The following is a 23,483-nucleotide window of genomic DNA, read 5'->3' on the forward strand; positions in this document are numbered from 1 at the left end:
TAGCATTGAATAGAATTGCTTCTTAGTTGTTTTAGGTCCTTTCCAAAGTTTATGCAATAGTGTTAATAGAAGATATTCTGGACCTTGACATTTTGCAGTAAGCTTCATTGTTGAGATAGACTGTATCATATGCATTTCATTTTTTGGATGTATTTAATTTATATTTTATTAACATGAGTTTTTACTATTTGTGAATTGCATATTTGGGGGACAGAGGTATCCCTGACCTTGGAATATAGAAATTTATGCATTGAAATTAAGAATCTTTTGAGATCACTTAAAGTACAGTATATTAGATAATCTGTGAGTTTTTATGAAATGTATATTTTACATAAGAATTCTTATGCTCATAGCTTTATCAGTCATAGAGAGTAGAGAACTCATGATTATTGTCATAAAAACAGTAAGACAATCATAAAAACAATAAAAACAATCATTTGCTAAGGGCTTGCGATAGGCCAGGTACTGTGGTAAGTGCTTAGCATTATCACTTACTCATATTCAAACAGCCTGTAAGGTTGATCTCATTGTTACCATCTTATATAAGATGTTGAAGTTCTATCTAACTTAGAAGCCCCGGCTCTTAACCTCTGTGCTGGTAACATGCTTCACGAAGTGGGCAAATACATATTCTCAAAAGTAATGCTCTAAAATACATTATAAGAAGACAGGGGATGAGTATATGTTGATCTAATTCTGAAAAGACAGACACAACAAATGAATACTTGACTTCAAAGAAAGGTAAATCATGATGTATGCAAATGCCCATATATCATTGGAATGGAAGCATGAGATTCCGGAACAAAATGAGTAAAAACAAAACAAAACAAAACAAAACAAAAAAACTAAAAATGAGAAGCTGACATTTCCAGTGTGGTAGGCTTTGGGTTTGTGTGGTTTCTTTAACCATCAACAATTATTTGTTTGTTTGTTTTTCAAGAAAAAAACTATACATACAATACATAAATCAAATATGAGATTCATTTTGACTATATAACTTTAAAATGTGGAAAAAAGTTCACAGAACTGAATAATTACAGTGTGGTCCCCTTTTAGACAAGTGGACACTGAAGTTTCAAAGAGCTCAGGTAACTTTCCCAAAGTCATAAATCTAATTTTAGTAATAATAAGAGGTGGGGTTTATTGAGAACATAGTATGTGCCAGGCACTGTTCTAAGCACATTTCATATTTTAACTATTTAAAACTCACAGCAACCCTTTGAAGTAGGTATTTTATTATCCACATTTTATAGATGAAAGAAGTAGAACCCAAGAGAGGTAAAGAAATGGATGCCTATGTGCTTGTGAACCACAAGGGCCCAAGTCCATCCCATGCTCTATACTATGCTGTCCTGGTCCCCCTTGGACAGCCATGGTAGCCTCTGCTCTCCAATCTCCAGAGATAGTCCCACCCTAGAGAGTGGTAGGTGTTAGAGCCTACCTGCTTCTCATTGCTTCTGTCCCTTGAAATCAAACCTTTAATGACTAGGACCTTTTTTGAGCTATGGCAGCAAGTTTTTCCCATTTTCATTAAAAGCTAAAAGATAAATCCAAATAAATTTGAAACCTCTGTGCACTCTCCTTTCAATAATTCTTTATATTGCCAGAAAACAGTTACTCTACACCCACACTTGGGTTATTTCACTGACAGGACACCCCCCCATTCCCCACCAATCTTCAACGTCTCCTTATTGCTCCATTCAATTTATTTGATCTTTTGTAGCCTGTCGTTCCAGAGACTTCAAGATCTGGCCCAGACTTTTCATGACCTTGTCTTTCACTGTATACTGATGAAGAATATGGAATTTTGGGCCATGCTGTTTGGATAGGAATCTAAATTCTATGATTTGCTAGCTGTGTGACTTCAGACTATCATTCTATTTTCCTGGACTTCAGTTTCTTCATCTGTAACATAGTGCTGGCCAACTTATATTGAGCACTTACTTTGTGCCAAGCATTGCTCATTGTCACAGTTACTCCTTACAGTAGCCATATGAATAATCTTCCCTATTTTACCTAACAGGAGTGGGGGATGGAGCAGTTTCATTTGATGGTCAATGGCACACATTTCAGCAAGCGAGAGACCCAAGATATGAGCTTAAGTCCTTTGACCTCAGTGCCTGAGCACTGAATCATTTCTGTGTATTGATTTCCGTGATGTGAGTATGAAAATACCACTAGAATGAGGGCTCCAGGAGAGCAGGACCCTCTGTCTCCCTCACTCTTCGATCACGACTGGGTTTCTGGGTATGTTCATGTGCGGTGCATATTTCAGAAGAGATTCCCTAATGAAAATACTTTGAAAAGGCCTGATTTATACCTACCATTTGGGAGATAATCAAGTCCTCTTTATATCGACTGGGTGCTGTAAAGAGAGAGGAATTGTGCCTGGCACTTAGCTGAGGTTCAATAAATACTTGTTGATTAATTCACTGAATAATAAATTCATATCAGGTCATTTACAGAAGTATTATTCACAGACAGATACTATCTGTCTGAGTATCAACCCTTGTAAATGATGTGTGGCGATCCAGTCTGCCTTTTCCAGCTTGGTTCATAGCAATTTACACTTAAAACACTGTTGCTTCTCCTCTCGTGTGTATTAGGAAATAAGGAAAAGGCATATGACGACAGCCTCTGTGCTAGCCTCAAAAATCACATCGGTTGCTTCTTGTTCACTAATTGTGTCTTGGCCGCCAGGGAGCTCAGAGCTAAATATAGTGCACAATCACAGAGCCTAATTGCTACTCATTGTTTCAGATATTATTCTGTTCCTTCCTGTGTTATCTGATCTGATGCATTTATCTTTATTGGTATTCTTACATCTATGTTCTTCATGGAAAAACATTTAAACTATTTTTTTTTCAACGTTTATTTATTTTTGGGACAGAGAGAGACAGAGCATGAACGGGGGAGGGGCAGAGAGAGAGGGAGACACAGAATCGGAAACAGGCTCCAGGCTCCGAGCCATCAGCCCGGAGCCCGACGCGGGGCTCGAACTCACGGACCGCGAGATCGTGACCTGGCTGAAGTCGGACGCTTAACCGACTGCGCCACCCAGGCGCCCCTAAACTATTTTTAAAGTAGGCAAGTTTATACATAATAGGCAAATAGATCATGAAATGCTTATGAGTACCCACCTTATTAGTGTTGGGTTTTCAGACTTCAGGCTCAGTTTGCGGAGGACTATGGCAGCTATCTGATGTGTTTGTCCTTTAGTGTCCTTGGGAGTGGACTTGTCTGTCTGATTGTTCTGTACTTCCCAGGTCCTTATAGAACTGTTAAGACCCAATGGAGAGAGCTTGCCAAGCAATTCCTGCCTCGTTATACACAGGTTTCTATCACTTCTCAGGTATCCTGTTCTTGTCAGTGATACTTTATACCCCATTTGAAATCTTACATACCCAAGGTACAAACTAATAGGGCTGGTTGGTTTTGAAACAAACCCCTTACCACTGGGGAATATAAACTTACCTTCATTCAGAGAAAGTGAATTGTTTTGATCCAAAATCTACAGAAACATACTGCATTTTACCTGGACAGGACAAACCACATATTCTTCAAGTCAGCTATTTCTGGGCTCAAATTTTAACTTCCCTGTTAACAGTATTTAGTTACTTTGTGCCTCCGTCTCCTAATCCTTAAAATGATCTAATAATAGCCTCTTCATAGAACGAGAGTGAGAACGCATTTGAAATAATAGATTGAAATATGACAGTTTTCATATTTTCTTCTCTTGTTCTTTCCTACCTTTTTATAAATGGCCATGTACATTATATGCTACCTGCGCAGAACATGAATCATCAAACACGTTTTCTCTGAATAAGAGACAACAGAAACACTAGGGGTAAAGAAAAAAAAAAAACAGAGAAGAATCTTATCTTCCATATTTAAGAGATAATAAAGTTGATTTTGTTGTTCCTTTGGGAACAACAAAGAGCATTAGGTACTAGTTAGGAGGCAGGTTTCAACCCCACAGAAGGAGGAAAGTTCAAACAATTATAGCTTTCCAATTGTTTAATGGGCTGGCTCTAAAAGTGATGAGCTTCTCTTTATAAGATGTATTTGAGCAGATACTCATCTTCCAGGACTGTTGAAAGAGAATCTTCTGAGTTGATTGGGAGTTTAGACAACATGCTTTATAAAGGGTATCTCAAAGCACATATGCTGAATGTGACAGCAATGTATAACGTCCATCTGGGTCTCATGGCCCTGTTTATGTCTTCTTGAAGCTACATCCTTGGTGGAAAAGTCAATTTTCCTGAAGAAAAGAGGACCATTCTTCGGTCAAGAGTATGTCTGAGGTTCAAGATCTTAAATATCTATTCATGGATTAAAGTTTCATTTGGTTCCAGGCACAGTCTTAGAAGTGAAGGGGAATAAAAAGACACTTCCTCATCTGGCTATTATTTGATTCATTCATTCATCCACTCATTCATATATTTATCTTTTTTTCTCCCCAAACTACAATTTTTGTTATTTGAATGCCCTCCTAGATTTATGGCACTGTTTTAGGTTCCAAACACATGCAGATAGTGACACTGCCTTCATAGATTTTATATTGAAGTGGGAGAGGATGACAATAAAATTTTACAAATAAAGAGAATAATTTTACTAAATTCTTTGTTTTCATCGTGTTTTAGAAAAACCGAAATCAAAATCCCAAAATGTCTGTCTGAACTCCCTTCAAAAGCAGAGGGCAAATCCCTCTTAGACTAGGTTTCTGTCAAGGCCAGCGGGCCATAGCTGTAAGCCTGGCTCCTTCTCCTGACTCTCAAAAACTGCAACACACATGGATTACTGTCTTCTGGAAGCTCTTCTTGATGAGATCTAAACTATGACGGTTTCATCTGAACCTTCTGTGCTCATTACAACATATGTTCAGGTGGTAAAACAATCTGGCATGGTTCACCTTTATCCAGGTACATATGCTCTTCCATTTTACTTGAGCATTTACAAAACTGCTATCCTTGGCAAGGCTCAGAACTTCATGGTGGCCAGAGCTTAGAATTTCAAAGTTTTGAGGAGGACAGATGATTACTACCTGGTGTCTGTTAGTCATCTCCAATTTTTCATCTCTTTCAAGTATGTCTCATGTCCATCATGAATATGCATCAATGAATGAATAAAGAGGAAAGGGAAAATGGGGCGATAGTAATAATTAGACCTCATAATTACTGGGTGCTGACCGCAGGCCAGGTCCCATGGTGTGCGCTGTATGTACATTATCTCAGGTAATCCTCAGAAAACTCCACGAGGTAAGCATCGTTACCTCCATTTACACTTGAAGAAAATCAAGTCCCTGGGTCAAGTAATGTGCCCAAGTGCTGAAAGGGCGGGCCTACGCCGGCTGACTCCATCTTGTTCTGTGTCCTCCACCTTGAGTGACTATGTCCCCAACATGGCCCCTTTTCCGGGAAAATCGCAGAAACCTCAGACCGCGCCTCCTCCCCTTGAGTAACCTCCCGCTCACCCGTTCAAACTTCCTGATCAAAACACGCCCAGCGACCTGCTAACAGGATTCCGACCCTTCCCCAGCCAATCGGCTGAGGCCACAGCCATTACCTCACCAACTGCCCCTAGACCCCTATAAAACCTTTGTGCTTTTGAAACTCGCTCTTTCTCCCTGGTATCTCACCGCTGCGTCGGTGCAGGTAGGGGATTGAGCTCGAGCTAGCTTGAATAAAGGCTCTTTTGCTTTTGCATCGGACTGGGCTCCCTAGTGGTCTTTGGGGATCACGAATTCTGGGCGTAACAGTGCATCCAGTCAGAGTGCAAAGCCAGGACACGTTGTCACTGCCTCCCAACTCTTTGCAGGAAATCCCACCCCACCCCCACCCTTTCCTGCTCCAGCTTTCGGATGAAAAGAAACGTGGACTTATTTCAAGGTGGCTTCGTGTACCATGGCTATAGAGGGCTACCCGCCCTACCTGCAGGTAGCTTTAAGTGTGTGTGTGTAGCCACACAGCTGTGACAGAGAAGTAGTTTTTCAAACATGTAATGTTTCAAGTTTTTCTTAAAAAGGTTTCTTTAATGAATACGCCTTTTTGTCTCACTAGGCTGTCACTTTCTTTCTGATTTTTCTCTCTATATTTACCTTAAAGAATAAATTCTTTCATCTCCCCTGAATTGGCGTAATAATTTGGAGGAGAAGCTGGCTGATAAATCATCTCTATATAGAAAAATGAAATGTCTTTTAATTCAAGGGAAAATATTTTTTAAAAACTTGCTGCTTATAAAAGAAATTATTAGCTCTGAGATGTTATCTGGAGAATTCCCAGTATAAATGATAGGGTATAAAGTATTTCTAATTTTTGAAGAGAAGCTATCATTGTCTGAAGGGTTTTGTGTTGGTAACGAAAACGCAAGAAAATAAAGGTTAGCATTTTAAATATAACAATACAGGGGCGCCTGGGTGGCTCAGTCGGTTGGGTGTCTGACTTCAGCTCAGGTCATGATCTCATAGTTTGTGAGTTCAAGCCCTGTGTCAGGCTCTGTGCTGACAGCTCAGAGCCTGGAGCCCACTTGGGATTCTGTGTGTCATTCTCTCTCTGCCCCTCCCCGACTTGTGCTCTGTCTCTGTCTCTCAAAAATAAATAAATGTAAAAAAAATAAAATAAATACCACAATATAATTGGGAAAATAAAGATTGGGAGGGGAGAAGATAAAAGGAGGAGAGAAAGAACTGTTAAGTCCTCAGATAAGAAAGAGCCATTAGACAAATTATCAATGGACAGTTTAATCTATAATTGTTACCCTTATCCCTATTACAACTCTGTTCAAAAGTGCCTCCTAGGAAAGGCTTTCCCTGACTACAGTACTTAAAATGGCATCTGTATCTTTTATCCCTTTACCCTTTAAAATTTTTTTAGTAACTACCAATTGCTATTTTTAAACATGTTTAAATACCTTTCTTCTCATTTGTTTATTATCAAATTTCTCCATTAGTATATCAGCTTATGAAATAGAGTCTATGTTTTATTCAGTCCTCTGTCTACAACTCCTGAAAGTGGGCTTATCATAACCCAGGCACTCAACATATTTTTGTCAAATGAATGAATACATGAATGTATGCACATCAATGTATTGTAATATAAACACGTTTATTCAAGTACTGACATTTTTTTTTATGTTACACCTACTCAGCAAATAAACCTAGGTAACTTAAGTTGCATTCAAATTTGTTGTACATACTCATGTATATACCATCATATTAAAGCCATTTGGTTTTTCAATAATATATGAGGGTCAGATTACAGGTTACACATTGTAAGTACACAGAGAAAGGTGTAGATAACACAGATAACATGAATATAGCTTAAAATCAATAAAATGAGGAGCATAAGAAATGACAAGAATTAAGAGACAAAGCTGAAGGTCTTGGTCATCTTAAAGAGGATGGCTTGGGGTGTGTGGATGGCTCACTGGATTGAGCACTGGATTCTTGATTTCCATTTAAATCGTGATCTCACCGTTCATGGGTTTGAGCCCAGCGTTAATTCTCTCCTCCTTCTCTTTCTGCCCCTCTCCCATTCACATGAGCTCTTTTTCTCTCTCAAAATAAATAAACTTTAAAAAATTAAATTAAAGAGGATAACTTGTAAGTAGTCTTTGTCACCAGACTTCATGTTTCGGGTGGGGGGGTGCCCAGGTTACAATTACAAAGGGATGAAACTGTAGTCATTGTTTTTTCATGAAATTTTTGACTTGATTCTGCACTACATACCATATTATTCCTGCTAAAATTTCGATGCCGTGTGAGCTCCAAACACAAAGTATATTCTAATACTTTCTCTGATACCAAACACATTGGTGTATCTACTTTCAGCCTATGGTTACATGAAGTGTGCTGTAATTGCATTCTTTGGTCTATGCTCTCTCTTGTTACTCTTGAATGCTTTTGTTATACTGAAGTGAATCCTCTGATTCATAATGTTTTGGACTGTAATTATTGTCCTCATTATTTCAACCATGCAAATTAGCGCAAGTTATAAACCTAAGGTTTAAAAGAAAAAAGGCCAGGTCAAGATGATGTTGCTGCATATGCAGTAGGATTTTAACAGGAAATGGAAACATGTCTCCTTATTCCGATAGTCCTCGGATACCATTGCTCATGGCATTGGATCTATTATCTCTAGGAGGAAGAAGGGAGTGGAAAGAAAGGAGAGCTGCAAATTCTCCCTGTGTTCCCATGTCCATCAAAATAAGCCATGAAGAAATTCATTGAGATGTGTTGTCCAACTGAAGCGATTTTGAATGAACAAAATGCCAGAGGGGATCATGGGGACACAGCTTCAGAGTGCCTGAAAAAAGCCTACAGCCCAGTTATCATAGAGCCCAGTGCATCGCAGCTCCCAGTGTACCATCACTGTGAAGCACTCTTGTTCCACGCCAAGGTGGCATAGAGGAAAGAGAGTTGGTCAAGGCCAGCAGATCGAGAGTGGATTTCCTACTCACTTCTTCTAAGTCCTGAGCCCTTAGGCAGGGCTCATTTGTAATGTCTGGACTGTGATATCTACCTCACAGGGCAGTGATAGAGCTTTGAGTGTTAAGATGTGGAAATGCTCTGCATGGAGTTTAGCGACAACTAGCCTGCATAATGCCAACTATCTTTGAAGATATATCCGAGGTATGTGTATATCAAGGTAGAAACATGAACTGGTAGACTGCCCTTTATGGCTTCTGGATATTAGATTTATAATGATAGTTCACATATATGTGTAAATGTGTGCATCATTTTGGTGCCTATGTGTCAAGAGTAAGAGAGTAAGAGAAATATTTCCTTCAGTAGAGACTGTGAATAGTGACTAAAATGTAAGAGCCATGAAGGCTAGGATTATGGTGCATGCTTTCATTGGTATCTCTTCACACCATCTTGCAGAATGTTAGATGTTTAATGATTAATTTTTGAACCGGATTTAAACAATAGAAGAAGAAACATGAAGAATCCCTGAGGTCCATTTCCATACACTTTTTTCTGATTTACAGAAGATTGCCAAATACTTAAGATAACATCTTGCATTAATAAACAACCCCCAAATCTTAGTAACATGCCACAAGGATATCTTTTACACTCATGTTCCATGTCCTTCCTGAACCAGTGCAGCTCTCCTTCTCTTCTCGTTCTGGAGCCCAGGCAGGTGAACTGTGCCTTTTCAGAAATATTTCCAGACTCGTAGCAGAGGGATGAGAGTGTGGTGGAAATACAGAATGGTTTCCCAAACTTCCATATTGATGTGTCACAGGCTCCTCTGTGCATGTTTCATTGGCCAAAGGAAATCACGAGACCATTCCTAATACATAATCTTTTTGCTGGCAGGGGCACTGCCAGTTACACAATAAGTCCAAAGTCATAGGGAAGTAAAATCCACCTCAGAGGAAGGCAGCAAATACTTTGAACAATAATATAGGAAACTATAGTCAATAAAGCAAAAACAAAAGCCACCCTGAAAACAAAAGAAAATTAAAGTTAAAAAAAAAGGGATTCCTATACTACTTGCCTGAACTATAATATTCAAATCAAGTTAACATAAAAATGGTACATTTTATACTTCAATACTTGTGAGGATTTGTGGCGACCGCAATGCTCACTTTTGTCACTCACTTAGTGGCTACTATCTTCTTACGCTACTGTTTAACCTTTTCTCGTTTTACCCAAAGGCTTATTCTCCAGACATGAGGGAACTAAGGAAAATCCACTTGATGAGGACCAGCATGTCCTCTTGATTACCAAAGAGAGAGGATGGAAACTTCCCCTGGAACATCACCCTACTGAGTGGCACCAACCATGGATAAGGACTTGAAATCTCTCTGCTCAACACAGTCTCCTCATTGTCAACTATCCAGAGTTGCATAGTTAGCTTAAAATTGGTTGATGGTAACTAAACTGTTTTTGTATCCTGAAAAGAGGGCAAGCTATCTTATTTCTTGTTACTATATATCCTAAGAACCAAGTCTTGTATTCTATCTACAATTGTTAACTCTTATTTTTCTATGAAACATTTCCTATTTGCCTCTTCGTTATGCTCTATGAACCAGGTGATAATGATGTCACTTATTTTGGTTTCTCTTAAAGCGTTTTGAAATTTGTTCCCTCCTCCCCATCTTCACTTCTCCCCTCTGTTGTTGCTCATTCAGAATTACAGGAATACAATCATGGCAAAGTCCTCCCAATGAGGTGTGATTGCTTTCCTCATAAAATTGCTTCACACTTTAATTATTTTTCTGACATTTTCACCAATAAATAATCACAAGTTTTCAAACAACACAACATAGAGTTTGAACTCTGAGCCTGGAGGTTAGGAAGACTTTCATTTATCTCTGTCCACATGATATGAGTTATTGGTTACTTGGTTTTCAAAGAAGACCCATTATAGGAAAATTCTCTTCCAAGGTAGTCATGTTCAATGAATTTTGCTTTATCTTTGCCTACATTTGATTTGCTAAACTCCACACTCATAGCATTTTCCACTCTTTGTTTTGTTTTGTTTTGTTTTGTTTTGTTTCCATTGATAGAAGCTGCAGAATTTCCTGAAAAGCTATTGTAGTTCAATACGGCTGTCTTCCTTGACATTTACATGCATCTCAACTTTATTTATTTTTCTGCATAGTACCTAGCTGCCTGGCTGGAGAAATGAAGATCCCTCATTCAGCAATTTATGCAATCCCAGCCCCAAGACTATTTTACTGTCTGTTGAATAATTAGCAATGTGCGTGAAGATAGAATATACAGTAACTTGCCTGACTTTGGGCAAAAAAAGATTAGAATGACAAATAGTCAGACTCTAGGGTCAAATGCTTTGCCAGTGGTTGCATGTGTTTATGCCAAAATACATAAAGAAATGTCACTTCAGCACATGAGTGATGACAAACACTCCAAGTGGGGCTGCAGTTCATCAATCATTTCAAATGTGCAGATTGGGTTTACCTATATAAACAAAAGCAATAAAACTACTCAAAGCCTCACCTTAAACAATTCAAGCATGACATAAACACTGTTACTGCACAGTCAAGCCCCATTTTACTTGAGAAGCAGTCAGAAAGGATCCGACAAACTATGATTTATTAAGATTAATAAAGCACGTCTTTAATAAAAAAAAGTTCTGTTAATATTTTGCATAAATATGGGAATCTCATTCAGCATCACAGCACATCAGAAAGCATATGCAGCAGGGAGTATGATTAACGAACCTTAAAACTGTGGATCCACAAATATGCTCGACAAAGTTTCAGATTCAGAGTGGGGAGCACAGAGAAAGCTTGAAGCAGGAATCCACAACAGGTAGGTTGCTCTGGGTTCACTTTTAACGATTCATTATAAAGATGAATTACTAAAACTATTACATGTTTCCAAGCCATTTTTTTTTGTTCGCAGGATGCTTTCGAAATACAGATCCTTTAAACATCTGCTGATGTTTTAGGAGAATGAATACTATATGTATTATTGTCCCTCCATGGTGAGGAGAGGGCCAAGAGGTTCCAGGCCATAGGTCAGGGAGCAGAACTCAAGTCAGAAGTTCATTCAAGGTTACATATCATTTCTCTTTTTTGAGAAGGTGCATTGTCAGCATGAAAAATTATAATTTGCTCATTCGCCTGTGTTCTTGTTTTCTTCTTCCACTTGAGTGCTGTGCCTGATACTAATGCTATGATTGGCTCTTTAGAAGACACAAGCAGAAGTGTAAGGCAGCAATATCATGCTCTGTAATTAAAGAAGATCTGCTCAGGGGAAGCCAGCACAATCTCCAATGATCAAGGCAGCAGTCTCTTCTAGGTCTGCCTGTAGAGAAGTTAAGTGTCCTGATTCTTGAAATGAGGGACTTGGTGTAGTTGAATTATACACTGTCTCAAATTTCAAATCAAATTTAACAACAACAAAAAATAAGAAGAGTTCTCTTTCCTTAATATTACTGATCTTTTAAGATGTAATTGAATGATGAGGGGAAAAGCTCCCTGTTCAGAGTATAACTGGAAGATCAGAATGCTTTTGAAAATGTTTTCTTCTCCTTTAGCCAATTTTGTAGATATGGAGGGGTTAAAAGAATTCAGAGATTTAACCTGTATCTGAAACAAGCCAAATCTCTAATGAAAGGTCATTTTCTTGTGTTGCATCCTGAGAAGAAGAAACAAACTTAGTGCATTTGGAGATACTTCTCTTAAAGTATGGAAACAAGACTGATCTGATGACAATATCTGAACAGAAAAAAATGATTGAAATGAACTTTCCAAACATCTAAAAGTGATAGAAAAATAAGCAATGCATCCTTAGGGAGGACAAAGAATGCTACTTTAAAATGGCTACAGAATGATTGTCCTGCTTAATTGGTCATCCTTGTGCTAAACATCCCAGACCATCCATATTCCTTGGTAATAGAAGGGCTTTAAGAATCAAGGGGCCAGGGTATAACCTTGGTTCTGCCACAAAGTCAGTAACCAACTGAACATTTGCTAGGCAGAGACAAACCAAAAGTTCTGAGAAATTCACAGATGAAACAAGACTCTGTCTCCAAAGAACTCACAGGTCAGTGGGGGAACAATTACCATTCCCCTCAAAAACTAAAGCTGGAATTGCCATTTAGAAAAAGAAGAGCCTTAATTCACGGAAAGCTTTGTGTAAACTCTGGCTTCATCACTGTCCAGACCAGACTACTGCAAAACTCATTCAGGTTGAACTTAAATTGCTGATTTTCAGCCTCTTTTTTTCAAGTGTCATTAGATTTTTTTTTTATTAAGTTGTTAAGTGTCATTAGATTTTAATTTAGCTCTTCCTTCCCAGTTTCTCACCACCTCCCCAAACCTGTTTGCATCAAATTAAAAGGTCAGTGGAATATATTTGGGCAGTCTAAGAAGGCAAGTTGAGCTGACAGCTAATACACACACACGTGCATGTGCACAGACACACATATTTTTTTTAAATTTTTTTTAATGTTTATTTATTTTTGACACAGAGAGAGAGAGACAGAGTATGAGTGGGGAAGGGACAGAGAGAGAGACACACACACAGAATCCCAAGCAGGCTCCAGGCTCTGAGCTGTCAGCACAGAGGCGACGCGGGGCTCGAACTCACGGACCGCGAGATCATGACCTGAGCCGAAGTGGGACGCTCAACCGACTGAGCCACCCAGGCGCCCCGACACACACATATTTTTAATAAAAAATGCTTTGCAGTAGATATTGATAATGTAGCTAGAACCCAGTAACTTCTGTCTTGGTCTGGATTTCCCTAAAAAATAGGGCCTTAATGTATATGGATCCAGGTAATTCTTTGTTGTAGGAGCTGTTGTATATATTGTAAGATATTTAGTAGCAGCCCTGTCTTCTACGCACTCAATGCCAATAGCCTCTACTCTGAAGTTGTGACAAACAAAATGGTCTCCTGACATTTCCAAATACCCTGAGAATTGGGATGGGAGGAGCAAAATCATCCACAGCTGAGAACCAGTGGCATAATGTGACACTCAGAAGGAGGAAAAGTCAATCCACGCATATGTAATTAAGTTAGTCACTACTGAGGGACTCCAGAATGGGACTCCTTTTTGCTGGAGAACCTCTGAAGTATATAAGATGCAGCTCTGATTTGTTCATCTGAAGGATGTATTTATTTATCTATTGTATCATATCTGTCATTGGTCCCTGGTCAATTCAATGGGCAGCTGGCTCTTTGTATTCCTTTGTGCTATGTCAGAATGGCCTGGTGGGTTCACACAGGCATCTTACAAGTCATCAAAGAAGTCCTTGGTCAAAAAGGAAGGAAGTGCTGAGGCCAGGTGTTTCTGGTTACACCTGTGTGAGATTGGTTGCTTCGGCCACAGTTCAAGTAGAAAGTGGATAGTAGGGATGTAAAGTGGGGTCCAAGAAGTGTCAGGGGTAGCCCAAAGATACATTATGCTCCTCTTCTAGACTTTGGAACTCCTGGAGGGGTACAGTTATGGGAACTTCAGAAAAACAAAACCCTCTGGACTGTAATTCAATGCTCTGGTTATTATTTTACTCTCTGGATGCATTTGTAGGAGAGTTAGGTACATGTGTGTGTGTATGCATAATTTGGGACTTTTCCTGTGTAGAAATCAAGAACAATTAGATGGGCCAAGGAGACACAGGAAGTAGCCACAGGACAGAAGTGCCAAAAATAGAGCTGCTGCGTTAAAATTAATATTCACTCTAGTCAATGACTTTGGATTTTGCCCTATAATTCATGCATTTAAAGTGTATTTAAACCATAATATCAGGTAAGAGAAACACATGGAAATTGTGTCAACTTCTTACAGAGTAGTGAAATGTGAGGTACATAAAAATAAGACAAAAAGTATGAAATCCAATTAAAATTTCACAGGAAATTTGCTGCAAGAATATATTTAGTAAAAAGCCTAATCGCAATTTTTCAAATAAATTTACATCTGCTTTTGAAGTTTATTTCTGTTTAAAAAAATACTTTAGTTCATAAGGTGCATATTTAACTAAATTTGATATATTTATAATGTTAAAATACAAGAACGTATACATATATGGATACACACATATGTATGCATTTATACACACACTCAGAATTCTCTTCCACTTTTCATTTAGCTTATTAAAAATGAATACAAACAGACTCTGAGCTCCAGGACCCTCTAAGAGCTTATAGCCTGTAGCAGCTTTCAAGATAACAGCTTCTTCAACCAGAGGAGTTCTGACTTCTCGGTCAGAGTGTTTGAAGTTTCCAAGGCTTGGGGAGAGGGTGGTCTTTTCAGAAAAAGCCAGTATTTCAAAGAAAAGACATACCTTTTTTCCCCCTCTTTAGTGCCAAGATTTGAAAATGCTGTGAAGAGGGGGAAAAAAAAATCTTTCCTTTAAAATGTAGTATTTCTCTGAAGATACCCATCCCTCTGCCTGGCAGACTCCAGGCGTGCTCTCTGCCAAGTGCTCTGTGCTCAGAGGCTCTGGGCCATACCTTGAACCAACTATTCGAATCGGGTTTTTCCTCATAGTAGCAACCTAAAATCAATTATCGTGAACTGGTCCCCAACTGCAGGGAGTTTATTTTCCCAACACACAGATCACGTTGGAATGATATCCATTAATTGGTTAAAGTAGTTTTTTTTTTTTTTATTCTTAAACACAGATAACCTCTTTCCTCAATCTGCATTTGGTGATTCGTATTTAAAGGGAGGATATAATTTAAGTTTGGTAAAGAAAACATAGTACATTGCAACACAGTATTTTTCTTTCTAAAACCCCAAAGCAGGTACTGAAGAAAATTATTCTCAAAGAAGAGGAATCCGATGTCTGAAAACTTTGCCTGACCTTGACCAACCTACTTAACCTTTTGGTGCTGGATTTTCTCATTGGGAGATGAAACCGTGTCACAGGAGGGTTGTGATGTAATGTTTATGAAGTACCTGCCACGGAGACGGCATAAACCTGTGTCAGGCCCTTTCCCCACCATTTAGTCATGAAATAATCATTCTGATATGGCATCTCAACCTCATTTTCTTTATTTTTGAAACACCGAGGGGGACCCACCTTAGGAGGCTGTAGAAAGAGTAAATGCAGGAACTGATGTCAGGCAGTTGGCTCAGCACTTGCTCCATGGTAATTGCTTCATGCACATTAGGTAGCGAGTGATGGCAGTAAGAATAGTTACAGAACAAGTTCATTATCGCCATTAACAAATCTAAGGAGCATCTGATACGTGCATGGCATTGTGTCAGGTGCTCGAGTAGAGTGTTAGAAGGCATTGACTCTTAAGGAGCCAGGAACACACACAGGGAAGAGAAATACTATGACAGATTGGCATATAAGTAGCAAATACAGACGAATACAGACTAAAAGGTATAGAAGTAGCATGCAAGGAGGACTCACTGCGGAAGTATTTGGGGAAAGAGATGGGACATGGACTTAATGTTAGAGAAAAGGTAGAATGTGTTTGAGTGGCAGAGGAGAAGAAAGAAGACATTTTGGTTTGGAAGAAACGACAAAATGACAGAAATGCACACTGTGATTTTGAGAGATGAGGGATCAACCAGTTTGTCAAGGGCAAGGAAACTTGTAAGGGACCCACAAACATCAAGGCTGGGAGAAAAGGAAGGGACTCAGTCATGAAGAGCCTCAGGGGTCAGTCTTAGGGGTTTTACTTCCCTCTTCAAGAAGAAAAGTTCAGCAGAATGGGTTAGAACAGAAAATTGGGACCTAAGCAAAATTTTAGGAAGACTGAGTGCAATACATTTCATCTTTTCTTAAAATATCTTAGCGAATTAAAAACTTGAAAGCAAATATGTGAGCTGGTAATTACTACTTATTTATAATTCTAAGTAGATATTTTTAAATGTAATTTCAAATATGAGGAAATTTGACCTTCCTAAAAATTACTGCAAAGCAAATACCTGGGGGAAAACTAATTTTTCACTCTGGTCCAAGTGGGGACAAAAACCTTCCTCTGTTTTCTCTCTCTCCATCTCTCTCTCTTTCTCTCTCTCCCCCTCTATTGTCTTTGTCTCACAGAGACAGAGGCATTTATTCAAGAAGGTCTCCTGGTGACTCCTGAATTAAAAAAAAAAAAAAAAAAACTTCTATAACAGATTATAGAGTTGGCTTTTTTTTTTTTTTTTTTTTTTTTTTTTTTACAAAATTGATGCACCACTCTAGGAGAAAAGGCAGGAGAAGGAGAACATGGAAAAGGAGGATAAGGAAAAAGGAAACAAAACCAGGTGGTGGGCATCACACCAATATGGAAGAACTAAACCAAGGAGCAGACGCTTATGGCATAAAAATAAATGAAAGCTAGCTCCATTTGTGTGAGATTGAAGCTAGAAAAATTTGACACAATAAAACCACGTTTCCTCCTTTCTTGGTCCTGTCCGCTATGGCTTGGATACAGGGAGTAGACACAATTACTGATGGTGTGCTCGGCCGGTTAACACATTTTATCAAGAACACTCCATGTTCCACTCAGTGTCTAATAGTGGAATTGGATCTCTTATAAAATGTTTGAGCTTAGCATGCAGTTATAAAATACAAAAAAAAGGGGGGGGGAGATAGATGTCTTAACTGGGGCTGCCGTAACAAAATACCATAAACTTAAATAAGAGAAATTTATTTTCTCACCATCCTATAGGTTGGAAAGTCCAAGATCAAGGTGCTGTCAGGGTTTGTTCCTGGTGAGAGTGCTCTTCCTGACTTGCTGATGGCCACCTTCTCTCTATGTTCTGACAAAGTGGAGAGAAAAAAATTTGGTGTCTCTTCCTCTTTATATAAAGCATCAGCCCTATCAGATTATGTCCTACCATTATGATCTTAATTAAACCTAATTACCTCCGTTTTGGTCCTATTTCCAAATACAGTCACATTGAAGGTTAGGGCTTTATCATTTGAATGGAGGGGCTGTGTGCAACAGGGATTTAGAAAATTTGGGCCCAAATTTCAGTTTGATAAATAACCTCCTGTGTGTGCTTTACTTGGCCATTTAAATTTTCTGAGCTTTGTACTTCTCACCTGTAAAAAGGGGTGATATGGAGGAGTAGAGAGCTAAAGATTTCTGAGGACACTTTAGTGTTAATATTTTCAGATTCCATCATGGTAGAGTTTGGTATAAACTGGCTTTATTGATTTGTGCTTTCAAACTACCAAATAGATTGCGTGAATAAAGATTAACATAACAATTTCTAAAGGATGATCAAGCTTCAAATAAAGCAAGAAAAAAGGGGAGAAACTTTGTAGGGCCAACAGAAGTGCAACAGCAAGTATTACAGCTGAAAAGGGGTGGTGGTGGCAGACAGACTGGGCTAACAGGCTTCAAGTTGAGACGTGACTGCTCATTTTGTTAAAAATAATCTGGATTTTTGTTGCCAAAATCCTATCCTTTTTGGAAAAAAAAAAAGCAAAGCAGAACAAACTCAAATATTCTAATCAGTCTTTTTAGATAGGAAAGAAAGCATGAGGTCATGTACCACAGCTGGATTCTGACCCACTCTCATGACTGATCTTTGAATGCACATCCTTATTGACAACAACTAATTCTTTGCAACTATCATTGTCAAAGTTTGGTGGAATTCATATCACTTTCTACCCTTTCTAGGAGTTTATTAAATAATAAAAAAAAACCCTACAAAATTAATGAATAACAATTACAGTGAGCTTGTCAGAGAGACAATGGTAAAGATAGAGATAAATCAAGTTTAAGATAATTTAAAACTGGTGATCAAAGGAATGCTTTCTAGGGCAGTGATTGCCATAACCCCTTTCTGCATTTCACTGAATTCTACAGGATTGGCAGCCCAAGAACATATTCAGTAAAGCCACTGTTATCTGTTCTATTATAGCTACCAGAATTCACTCCCAGAGCAACAGAACCAAGGTCACTGGCGGCCCCGAGGAGGTAGGAGAAAGGCAAATCTCCTAGACACAGAGGTGGGAAACTCAGAAGTAAAGAGTACTGGATTGATTTTCTCCACCCAGCATCCTAACTGGTGAGTAATACCTTCTGCTTCTTTAAGGTCACTATTTATTTGCCCTGGTATGGACAGGGAACATTTGCTTTAGCTTGAAAGAAAGAAAAAAAGAAAGAAAGAAAGAAAGAAAGAAAGAGAGAAAGAAAGAAAGAAAGAGAGTGCTCTAATGGAAGAATCAAATTATATCAGAAAAGGAAGCACTTTAAGCTTTATTGCTGTAGATCACTCTGCCTCCAGCTGTGAAACTGATTGATGTTTAAAGCCCCTGAGGCACTGGCAGCTGTGGTGGCTGATTCAAATAAGGAAAAAAAAATGTGTGTGAGTGTGCATGTGGGTGTGAGTGAATGAGTGTGTAAGCCTAAGCATTTGTAGGTAGGGTAAGGAACTATATAGATAAAATTTATTTTCATAACTCTCCTCTAAAGATTCTGGGTAAAATTCTTCTAAAATAGCTAGATGGATAGAAAGATACTTAGATTCAATATTTAAGAGATATTTAGACAGATAAAGAGAAAAATATGTGTATATAGTATATAATATATAATAATATATATTAGAGAGAGAGAAGAAGAGAGGCAGAGACAGAGACAGAAAGAGCCAGAGAGACATCCATATGGTCAATTAGAGGACTACATTACTTCTCTGCCACCAAATGAAGAGTGGATGAGTGCTTAAAGGAGCCAAGTAGTAAGGTTCTTGGTTTTATTTAACATACATTAATTTGGTTCTGGATAGGGAGTGATTCGGTAAATAGTTGCAAGGTGGAATTGAATTGAACTGAATCAAATTGAATGGAATGAAAGAGATACCTAGGCTAGAAGTAATGCTTTGCTTTTAATTTCCCAATAAAAGAAATATGAATTCTAAGAACAACACACCGCTAGGAGGAACACTACTCCCATCAAATAACCCAAATATTTGTTAAACTTATGCTTTCTACCCAGCATTACAGTTGGAGACCCAAAAATTGGATGCGGGAGAGTTTCCACCCCTGTGATCGAGGTGAATGCCCAATGAGAACATTTGGCTTTGGTTTACATTTGCATGAAACATGCCAAGACTTTATCAATTGATAAAAATTGAGATTTTTATCTGAAAAATTTAGATTTCTTCCATGTATCTATTCTGTTTTGCTGGACCCAAGAGACCAAAGCTATGCATGATATGATGAGGATATTTTTCTTTTTATTGAAGGAGTAACAGGAAAAGTGGAGTTGGTGTTTATTTGTATATATGTAGAAAATCCTGAAACAGACACATTTCGAACAGAAGAGATACAGTCTAGCACCTATTGTGTAAACATCTGTAAAGATAGAACTGAAGATATGATTTACAAATAACCCCAAACTCTCAACCAGGTTAGGATCATCTAGTACAAGCTGGTTAGAACTCTTATCTTAGGATGAGTGTTTGAAATCTCAACTATTCATAAGAGTATAATGGGGTTTTTAATTGGACCTCTTAGTACTCTTCAGTGAGCACTTCTCCAAGAGGAAAAAACCCTCCTAATCCCATTACAAGCCTGCAGTTTTCCTTCCTGCTGTCTGCTGAAGGCTTTCTGCACATAGCCTTCAAAATTTTTCAGCTTGCCTCTTATTTTTTTTTAATAATTTCATTCTTGCATGGTGAGTTAAATATTTTAAATTGATTTCCGAGACCTATCAGCCTGGAAATTAATTTAAAAATTTATTAAGAACATTTCAAAGGAATGCATGTGCTTATTTTTTTCCACCCACAATTTCGTATTATTTCAAGCTCCCCTCCCAGAGCTTGTAAACGAAGGCCTCAAAAGACAGTTGGAAGAGAAATAAGCTGTTTTCAGCATGAAAATAATCATAAAATTGTATCTTTGTTGCATGGACAAACGCCGCGGTTACCTTCCTGGCGGCATAACTAAAATGGCGAGGAACATGACCATTGCGCAGGGCGCATCTTTGATGATTTCGTTTCTTTTGTGAGTTATTCTTTGTTCTTACACTGGATTTGTTAACAGAATTCTCTTGTAGTTCGGGTGATAATGCCCAGTGCCCTTTCTCCTCATTCTCCAGTACAAGCATTAATTCCCCATTATCCTTTTGGGTCAGGTCACTATCTGCCATGGCACACATTTCCTATCTTCTGATCTATAGCAGAGGAGGAATCAGACTAACTAAGCCTCAACAAGTGTGCCATCTGGAGTGTGCCATCTCCAGAGTCTACAGAAGAGGGGTTAGGGGTGAAAATCTTGTTGCAGGGAGAGCCGCCTGTCTTAAGGCTGCATTTGTTTAGAAAATACATTGTTTTAGATATGACCTTGTGTTATTTGGAGTGTCTTTGGAGTGGGTGGCATGGCTGAAGCTATACTGAGATTCTACTAATTACCCTTTGAGACCCTGCCACCTATCAGGCTGCACTGTTGAAACTATCCTCTTCCAAATCAGTCCTCAGAAGGAAAGGCAATTAAGTACGCTGACATTTAGTGACCCATGGTGATAGACAGGAAATGTGAAACAGAAAATAAGTTACACAAATGTACTTGTTGTGGAGTGTGGAACTCTACTGTATCCCATCTTTTCATCCTCTTATATTATTTGTTCAAAAGGTTTCACATAGCTTACCGCATCAGATCATTTGTGTCTTCAACAGATATTTGACTGTGAGACGGAAGGCTTTCTGCTAGAAATTGGATACATGTTAATGAATATGGCATCAGGATATATAAGAAAGGTACGGCTCTGTACAGTCATGGGATATATATTATAGTAGAGTGAGCAAACATTCAATACCTAACTATAAAGTCAATAATTTATATATAATTACCATTAACGCTTTCAAGAAGTTTGGGAAACCTGAATTTTGCTTTGCCTCTGTAACACAGATTTCTCTAAAGAATGACATTTAACTAAGATCTTAAAGTCAAATAGGACTTTGCTAGTTGAAGGGTGGTGGTGATGATGATGGCAATATTTCAAGCAGAGGGACAGCATTTACCAAGACCGCACTAAGGCAGGAAAGGACTTGGCTCTTCTGAGGAAAAGGGAATAGGTCAGTATGGCCAAAGCCTCAAGAGCAGACAGATGCCCATTCTCACAATATCCCCTAAGGAGATGTAAACAGGCATACGCTATCATGCTTTAATAGATGCAGGTGACAAACCTGACTGGATTGCACCAGAATCTTTGCTCTTTCCCACCCCACCCCCAACCTCACTCTTCCTTCTCTACGCAGTTTTTGAGTTGCAGCCACACATTAGGCAACATTTCTGGATTGTAAGCTATAGAAATATCCACTGACAATTAAAACGAAGGATTTTATTGGAAATAAATTGGGTAGCTTCCAGAACTGAAGAAAAAGTTGAATAGCCAAGACTCAGTTAAATAATGAGAGCAATTCCAGAGAATTCAGCAGTAGTAACTCACGGAGAGTCCCTTTAGGCCATTCCATCAAATGCCCAGTTCAACGTGTTATGTCCTAGGAGAGAAGAATCTGATGGGCCTGGTTTGGGCCAAGTGCCTGTCTCTGGGTTTACCAGAAGGAGAGGCCCAGGATAGCCAGTCCCATAACAGCAGGAAGAAGGAGTTCACTAAAGGAAGAGATGGGACACCAGCTCGTCACCTCAGAGCAGAGTGTTCCAGTTCCATACTTCCCATTTTGCTCCAAGCTAAACTCTTGTTTAGTGTTTATTGGCTGCTGCTTTCCAGAGTGACTACAAGGAGAGATGTGCAGATCTATACCTAAGGGGTGAATCTCTTATGTAAGTCTGAAGGCTTTGTGTCTCTGAACTTCTTGCCAGAACTAGGGACTGAAGCCCTGAGGGACCCACTATCCTCCAGAAGATATGCAAGAGGGTCTCTGTTCTGGGAAAGTGATGCTTGGACACTATTTTCCAATCAGATAAACAAGAACTCCTTTTTAAAAATCATGTTAGCCATTTTTTAAGTTTTCAAATGAATCATTCTTTTTTCATTGAACTTTTGCATATTAAGTGGTAGATAAAAAATAGCATCACAAATGGCTGTGGGAACAATTACAATCTTAGAAAAGGAATTTTGATATTGAAAAAGCTGGCAGTCTGATATTTTAATACTCTTTTAAAAATGCTTTTAGGAATATTATATGTTTATTTAAAAACTTTAAGACTACTGGAAAAATATATATAAAATAAAAGTCATCCAAAATTAGATGAAAACTGTTAACATGTGGATGTACCCCTTCCAATCTTTTTCTTTGCATAATTATTTGTGTTTTATAAGTGGGATCATGTTGTACATAGATTATATATTTGCTTTTTTCACTTGACTTTAGACAATAGCCATTTCTACAGGACACTAATTTTCAACAGTATGTTCTTTCATATGGCTGCTTAGAATTCTATGTTATGGATAAGCCACAAGTTACTTAATCCTTCTGTAACTCATGAACATTTGGTTTTAATAAGTTTTATTATAAATACTGCTACAATGAGCTTTCCCAATTTGTGAAATTCTGTTTGTATTATATGTCTGATTATTTTGATAGACTATATTCCTAGAAGTGCAATCACCAGGTCAAGGAGTAAGAACATTTTGACCAGAAAATCTTGCCAATTTACTATTCCAACAGCAATGAACTTTTGGAGTCTTGGAGCTACCCTATCACTCCTTACAAAGTTCATCATGGAAGAATTCGGAAAATGAAAACATGTATAAGAACATGAAAAATTCTCTGTAATCTCATCAGCCAGTGATAATGGTGGTTAACATTTCAATTCTAATCACTTTCACTCTTTCTTCCAAATATCTATGTCTATAGGTACTGCGTGTGTGAAAGCTTACACATAAATTGGAGCTTTGCTCTATCTATAGCTGTATTTCCAGCTTTATTCATTTTTCCCATTTAAGAATAACCTTTATGAAATTTTTTTTAATGATTTATAGTAATCTCCCCTGTGGATCTAATGTATTAAATATTTAGGTTGGTTACTCCTTATTTTTATTATAAATATTGCTTTGATGAACATTCACGTATAAATTTTAATGTGCAGCTATGATGAGATCCCTGGCATTAATTTCTAGAGGTAGGACTCTTTGAGCAAAA

This window comes from Lynx rufus, unplaced genomic scaffold (genome assembly GCF_022079265.1).
Source record: "Lynx rufus isolate CCGP_SWC_20201006 ecotype Redwood Valley unplaced genomic scaffold, mLynRuf1.p SCAF_6, whole genome shotgun sequence".
NCBI lineage: Eukaryota > Metazoa > Chordata > Mammalia > Carnivora > Felidae > Lynx > Lynx rufus.